The sequence below is a fragment of the Gossypium arboreum genome, chromosome 4, assembly GCF_025698485.1.
Source record: "Gossypium arboreum isolate Shixiya-1 chromosome 4, ASM2569848v2, whole genome shotgun sequence".
Lineage (NCBI taxonomy): Eukaryota > Viridiplantae > Streptophyta > Magnoliopsida > Malvales > Malvaceae > Gossypium > Gossypium arboreum.
The window spans coordinates 17067018-17073655 of record NC_069073.1 but is presented as its reverse complement, the minus strand read 5'-3'; the positions used below and the strand labels follow the sequence as shown (position 1 = coordinate 17073655).

The 6638-nt window shown below is 32.1% G+C and overlaps 1 long non-coding RNA gene across 1 annotated transcript; it reads right to left on the bottom strand.

Moving 5' to 3' along the window:
- Positions 1 to 4433: 4433 nt before the first annotated feature.
- On the bottom strand, positions 4434 to 6209 carry LOC128291892 (uncharacterized). Its single transcript, XR_008281870.1, has 2 exons — positions 6127 to 6209; positions 4434 to 4737 (listed from the first exon to the last, which is right to left on the bottom strand). It is a non-coding gene; the product is annotated as an uncharacterized LOC128291892 (long non-coding RNA).
- Positions 6210 to 6638: the final 429 nt, after the last annotated feature.

The following is a 6638-nucleotide window of genomic DNA, read 5'->3' as shown; positions in this document are numbered from 1 at the left end:
GTTATGATCCTTAAAACTACTGTCAGCCATAACAATAATACTAGCAAAATTATCCCTCACAACAACAACACCAAAAAGGCTATCCCCCATCACAAAAATTCCAACAAGGATATTACAACACCTGCTGAAATTATCAAAACCAAACCTTCACCGCCCAAAATAAAAATGGAAGTTCTAAATAATTTTTGGAGTTATAAGAATAGTTTAAAAAACCTACGAGAACAATTTAGACAATCAAAAGAGTCCTAACAAAGAAAATAACAAGTATATTAATAGCAACAAGAGTAGCTTCAACATAATATGTAGAATTTTTCCAGATGCACTAAAACTAGATAGAAAAGGCTGAAATGATGAAGAAGAAAGGGCTTCTCCTATTAATCAAGAGCAAAATACCAGAATGGTGAAATGCCCTAGCATAAAGGTATATCGATCAACATGGAAATCGATAGAATTGTGCCACAACAGAGGGACCCAAAATGTGTCCTTCAACATGTTTCAAATATAGAAATAATGGGGAAAAATGAGATGATTTTTTTGCATAAGGAAATGTAAGACCTGTGAGCCACACACCTTAGTTACATTCAATGGAAGTTTTAGGCAAACTATCCCATGGTTCTCCTCGTCATTACCATAGGATATCTTTCCAATTTCAAAATCCTCAAAGTAAGATTATATGGGAGAAAAAACCCTATAGACCATCTCTTACAGTTTAAGAGTTATAAGGAGATACTAAAAGCCTCTGACAAATTTAAATGTAAGGTATTCACATTAAAACTCTAAGACCATTCTATAAAATGGTATAACTCATTGCAACCAGGCTTTATAGACAAGTTCGATGAGCTAGACAAGATTTTTATAGGCCATTTCTTGGCCAATAAAATATCTTTCAAATCAAAATAGTTTTAAACACATGGTAGGCAAAAAATAGAAGTAAAGAGTCTAAGAAAATTTTCATTTAATTGATTGAATTTCGGTGAAGTGCAATAGATTAGTCATAAATCTTTTGCAATGTCTTCAAAAAAGAAGAAGAAATAAAGAAAAAATTAAAATCTTTTCTAAAATAGAATAAAAGAAAATCCTATTAAGAAGAAAAGAAAATAAAAAGAGAAAATAAAAATAGTTAACTCAATTCATAGACAAACATGACCAAGATGACCAAGGCCAAGTATAGCCTTAACAAAGACAACCTAGAGCAGAAGGAAAGTATCCCACCAATATGTTATTTGTGTAATTGTTGAGGGGAAGATAAGTGGACCTTTTCGCCAAAAAGAAAAGCCAGCTCCTGGATTATCTTGTCTGTGAGTAAAGTGACTGCCTAAGTGTGTGCATAGAAAACAAACAAATTTATAAGACAATTTAAAAATGATTTTTAACTGCAAGTGTACAATTTCGAGTTGTAATATATAAATTTTACTATAAAATATAATATTATTTCGATGATAGAACCCAAGGGATTGTCAAATTGGTAAATGTGATTGTTAAGTTAATTACAAGCTAAGAAATTACTAACCTAATCGAATTGGAAATTATTAGTGCAAACCAAATATAAAAATATACAAGACTAAATCTAAATTATCAATTAAACTATTTAAAAAAAAGTCTTCCTATTGTATTAGATTATGCAAATAATTCAAATGATGATCAATTGATTAGTCGGTTGTTAACTAAGCTAAAAGCCTATCTCGATTAGATCGCTTGCCACTCCTAACTAGAAATTTCCTTTCGATCTCATCCTAATTCGAAATTACCAACTAAGTTCTCCTTTTGCTCTCACTTAAACAAGTATTTCTCCTCTTAGTCTCACTATCTAGTACACTTATATCGAACTATTAAGGATAAACTCTCATTTCAGTTTTGTTTATCTAGATATTCTACTAGAGGCATCAATTCTAGTGTATCAAGCAATTCGATATAATTAAACAACTAATTAATCAATAATAAATATCAACTTAATATAAAAATAATTAATCAATCAAACAATAACCAATTTAGCACATAATCAAACTTTAATTTCAAAAAAGTATTTTATCAAACACATGGTAGGCATAAAATAGAAGTACAAAGTCTAAGAAAATGTTCATTTAATTGATGGAATTTCAATGAAGTGCAATAGTTTGATCATATATCTTTTTCAATGTCTAAAATAGAATAAAATAAAATCTTATTCTAAAAATAAGAAGAGAAGAAAAGAAAAAGAGAAAAGAAAAATGTCTAATGACTAATTGTCTCTCCTAAATTTCTACTCTAATAAAATGATCTATAAAATGATATTTATAGTCTTTTCCAATTTAACCTACAAAAGATAAGTATACCTTCGCTTAAAATCTAATTTGAGGCTTGTTTGATTGCAAAATGCCCTTTAACAATTTTCTTTGTTAGAGTTCAATGTCGTGACACCCTGAACAACCTATTTAATTAGGTGCTTTTGAGGTTCAGTGTTGCGACTTGGTTCCTTGGTGTCGCGACATGGTACTTAAATAGCTCGGCTTCTTCATTTTTAGAGGCTATGGCTGGTGTTACGACACCATTAGTCCAATGTTGAGGCCATGAGTGTTTGTGTCGCGACCTTGGAAATAATTCACTTGATCGTGCCATTTGATGAAGTCCAACTCTATAGTCTATGGTAAAGACATTGATTTCATGAAATTGACTCTTCAATGTTGTGACCTCGACTCCAAATTAAGCACCTATTTTCATTTTTGCATCAGTCAAGTACTTGAAACAAGCCATTTTGTTTAGAAAAGTGTTAAAATACTATAAAAGCTAAAATCAAACATGAAATCCATAAAATGTAAAATTATAACAAAAGATACTATAAAATACTTGAGAATAAGTTCAATAAGTGTTTAAAAAGCCTACTTTAACGTATGTAAATATGAAAGATTAAACTTCCCCATACTTAAGTTGTTGCTTGTCCTCAAGCAAATACTTCAAACACTAACATGCAAAAAGACAACTATTGAGTAATGATGATGTGCAAAACATGGTTAACAAATATGTACAATGTAAGGAACTTTTCTAGCATACGAATTAAAGGTGATACATAGATAACTCAAAACTTCTAAAGTAAATTTAGTTAGTTCGCAAAGTTACAAAATATATATATTGGCAATTTTGAAAAAACACTTCCATTCATGTTATTCCATCAAAATAACCTATGTAGATGCAATGACTATACAAAAGAAACAATTCAAAACATTCAATTTTCCTATATATATATATATGCAAATCAATAATTAATGTACAAAAATGTCTAAGACACATAAGACTTCAAGGCTTGTAACGTTTTGAGGCTATAAGACGATTTGATTTCAAAGAAAAGTTAGCATAAAAATAGCTCAAGCTCTAGAAATGGTGCAGTACATAACATTGTTCCCTAATAATCCAAAAAACAACAATTATCCTTGCCACCTTATGTCTCATTCTCTCAATTACCTAATTTCTCCAAAATATAGGAAGACATGAGTCAATGTCTAAAAGCATATAAACTAGTAAGATTGTGCATTAAGAAGCAAAACAAGTTCGTTTTAAGCTCAAGAATATTTTTAAAATGAAGTACATTTTACAAATACATTACTCTGAATGCTTTTTACTCGTTCCATGAGCTTTTAAGCATTCACTATGCTTTTATCTCTTACCATGCTTTTTATGCATTCAAAAATTTTCATAAGCACTTTAAAAGAAAAACCTTATACTTATGGTTTTGAATCATCTCTCCACTAATTCACTTACCTACATAATTTTTCAAGACCATTATTTTGTATCTACCTAAACTGCAATATCTATGGCTTATGTCCAATTCAAAGTGTAACACCCCTCGCCCGCATCTGACGCCTGGACGGGGTTCGAGGTGCTACCTAACTTTTACTAACACTTCCATACTAAACAGGGCCATGAAATCTCAAATAATTAAAAACTTTTCTTTTCTCATGCAATCTGTCCTTTATGTGAGCTTACGAGGCCCAATACATGCATTCGGGGTGGTTCGGGACCCAACCGAGAACTCATGAAAAACTTAGGAAATATCTTGTATCAAGGCTCCACACGCCCGTGTAGGTATAGAACACACGCCCGGGTGCTAAGAACACGCCCGTGTCTCGAACCCATGTCCAAAACCTGGACAAATACAAGGCTATTTTCCAAGCCATTTTGTCACACTCACAACACATGCACGCATACTTATACAATAGCATACAACATGGAAAAATTACGCACTTAAGCCTTCCTAACATGACATGACCATGGTAATTTCACATGCAACCATTACAATAAGTTTTTCTTTCATCTTTACCATATTAATGCTATAGCTATCAACATGTCATCAAACCTCATGTCCATCACAAAGCATGCATAATCATATCCACAAACCATTCATGAAGCATTATTAACTATTTACCAATCACTTAATCCTACATTAGTTATTAGCTCATCAATGAATCTCAATTCAATCTCTAGGCATACATGTTGTAAGCCACATCACAAGAGATAATAACATACATGCATAAGAATAATCATATGGGCCCATAACGATATTAGCCGACATAGGCCAATTTACATGACTAATACTACCTTAATAACAAGCCAATGCCTTTGGCTAAATCATAATATTACATACTCACATTAAAACCCTATACATGCCATAGACTAGAATCACTTGAGTTTACTTACGCCGATAGCGTTAACTCGACAGTGTGATAATATCTCTGACGGACTCCAACCCGAGCTAACCTGGAAACTCTAGAAAACATGGGAAAGAAGGGGGGTAAGCTTTCGCTTAGTAAGTTCATATGAAAACAATAAGCAACTCATTAACTTGTTTTATCAATGTTTACAACATATTCTCAAGTTCACTGCAAGCTGTCTTCCTGAGCAATAGTCACTAAATTATTTATATCTGGAGCTATGAAACTCCAAATTAAGTTCCGTTAATTTTTCCTGAAACTAGACTCATTTATCTTTCTTTCATAAAATTTCCATAATTTTTGACTTAGCCAATTAGTACAGTTTATTCCTCAAGTTTGCTTCTGATTCACTGTCTGACAGTTTCAACCCTTCTGCACTAAAGTTCAATTATCTCATAGTACAAGATTCAAATAATGTTCTCGTCTATTTATCTTGAAACTATACTCATATGTATACTTACTAATTTTTTTCTAGAATTTTTGGTCAAGCCATTTAGTACAGTTTATTAGTTAAAGTCTCCCCTGTTTCAGGGTATGACCACTCTGACCCTTGTCCACTACGAATAGAATTTATCCCTGTACAGAATTCCAATGACCATGCAGCTTATTTTTCTTAAAAATAGACTCAATAAGGAATCCATGAATGTAAGGTATGACTCTTAATAATGTTTTTACAATTTATGATGAATTTCTAAAGTTAGAATAGGGGATCTCGAATTCATTCAGACCCTGTTTTACAAGAATTCAAATATCACACAGTATAGAATTCTTTTTCTTCCCCTGTTCCTTTCATGTGAAAATAGACTCATTAAGCTTTAATCACATATTTTATTCTGCCACTAACTAACTTTCCACTATTTTTAGTGTATTTTCAAAGTTACACTACTGCAGTAACTCAAATCTGTCAAGGCTAAGTTACTCATTCACGATCATTGTTCACAAAATTAATACAACATCATTTCATCCATCATGGTAAGAACACATATTATGCATCATAGATCATCACATATCAAGGCATTCTCATAGGCTTAATATACATACTTGCACAACTCATAACATAACTCAAGTGTATACTTACCAATGACTTACCTCATTGGGACCATCATCAACTCTTTCATTGGATTACCCGTTGAACACTTGGAATACTAATTGGATACTCGGAAAAGCCTTTGCACATAAGTGCCTCAATTGTAGCTAAAGCTACCTCATATCTCATGACATTTCAATGCTCACTCTCGAGCTAGTCATCTAGACTCATAATTCCTAGTGACATGTCACTCGTATCCTATTCTATTCCTAAGGTTCAAACGGGATTTTTCCTCGTCTATTAAGGCTTTGTCTTATCATATTTCTATTAATCACATACACTTAATATCTGTACAATTCATGTAATGATAACATTTAAATACATGTATAGCATGGTATTGTTTACATACAAACTTACCTCGATACCACAAAGGTGAAAAGGACATAATCATCCCTTAATCGATTTCTTTCCGTTGTAGGTCCAAATCTCGATTTCCTTGATCTATAATATCACATTTAGCCTACCAATCAGTCACAATATTCATATGGGTCTAAAATCATATTTTTATAAATTTTCATTTTGACCCTAAACTTTTGCATATTTGCACTTTTGCCCCAATGCTCGTAAAATAATTTTTATCACATTTCTTTACTCCTTGAGTCTAGATGAACCATTTTCATAACTATAGCAACTCATAATTTCAACTATTTTACACATTACAACTCATTTTACAACTTAGCAATCTAGCCCTTTTTAAGGTGTTTTCATGCAATTTCTTTCACAAAAGTTTTTATTAGACAACTAGGACTCATAATCTTCCATAAAAACACAGCAAACAACACATTTACTCTCATGGAAAAACCCTATACTCTTCATCATTTTGCAAAATAGTCCCCTCTTATGAAAGCTCATGCTTTAGGGGTTCCAAA